A 1,060-nucleotide genomic window follows, 5' to 3' on the forward strand; every position below is an offset into this window, starting at 1 on the left:
CTCCAGCTTTCTACTGCTTCTGGTCATTTAAGTGGAAGATTATAACAAGAATATCTTGCAGAATATTAAATCTCTTGAACTTAGAAAGATCTACAGAAAATTTGACAAGATAGCAGATTATTCATGAAGCATAAATTGCACACTTCAGTCACCTTTAAACTTTAGTTGCAGTAATGAATATGTGTAAGCAAATTATAGAATATCCAACACATTTTTGATGCTATGAAGACAGCCAGAGGCATGCATAGAAATATCCAAAGGAAACCTTAATTTTTCTTTTGAAAGGAAACACTCAAATATATTAGTGAATGAAAATCCAGTTCTCCTCTTTGAATCATTAACCAATTGCAGCATTAGGTTAAAAGGTCAGAAAAGAATGTGGTTCGCTAAAAGATTTGCTTCTTTTCAGAATACTCCTTAGTTTGCAGTTTTTGTAGGAGGCTTCTTCAAACTGTTCAGCCATCCACAGCTTGGAAATTTAAAGGTTTTCATTAATCAATTATTATATGGTCACCGTTTTAGAGAGGAGCATGATCTTATGGATAACTGATCCTAGGAGCTATTTCTAAGGAAATCGGGTTGAAAAGGAACAGTCGCATTTTCAATAGAAGGGAGGTTTCTCCTCATGAGTATCGAGACCTCGTTTCTCCAGTTCCTTTTTCTCACTTCAGTCTTTCCCAATTTGTTTTAAAGTTATTCTATAACTATGATTGAGAGGTTATTTTAACAAGTAAACTTTTCACTTCAGTCTTCCTGTGGATGCATATACTTTTGTTTCTTTTCAAGGAATGCAAAGATTTTAACTTATCTACAAATGATGCACACTAAAATATATTTGACCAAAAGAAACCTGCATGAACATAGCACGTACATACTTTTCTTCACAAAAAGATGCAAAAGCAATAGAGTTGAGAAAATAAAATTTTCTTGGAGGTAGTAAAGAATTGAAATGGAATAGAGCAAAAACATGCCATTAGTAATCTAATCTGAATGAAGTTGGTTGAATACAATATCTAATAGCACTTCAGTTTGACTAGCGTGTTCGTATAGACACTTGGAC

General features: G+C 33.4%; 1 long non-coding RNA gene across 1 annotated transcript in view; it reads right to left on the minus strand.

Annotated features, from left to right (window-relative positions):
• LOC111786643 overlaps positions 1–1,060 on the minus strand; it is a 3,183-nt gene continuing 2,123 nt past the window's right edge. The window contains exon 4 of the long non-coding RNA XR_002813811.1: positions 1–19. This is a non-coding gene — a long non-coding RNA (uncharacterized LOC111786643). The remainder of the gene's footprint in view (positions 20–1,060) is intronic.

This window comes from Cucurbita pepo, unplaced genomic scaffold (assembly GCF_002806865.2).
Source record: "Cucurbita pepo subsp. pepo cultivar mu-cu-16 unplaced genomic scaffold, ASM280686v2 Cp4.1_scaffold002232, whole genome shotgun sequence".
Taxonomy (NCBI): domain Eukaryota; kingdom Viridiplantae; phylum Streptophyta; class Magnoliopsida; order Cucurbitales; family Cucurbitaceae; genus Cucurbita; species Cucurbita pepo.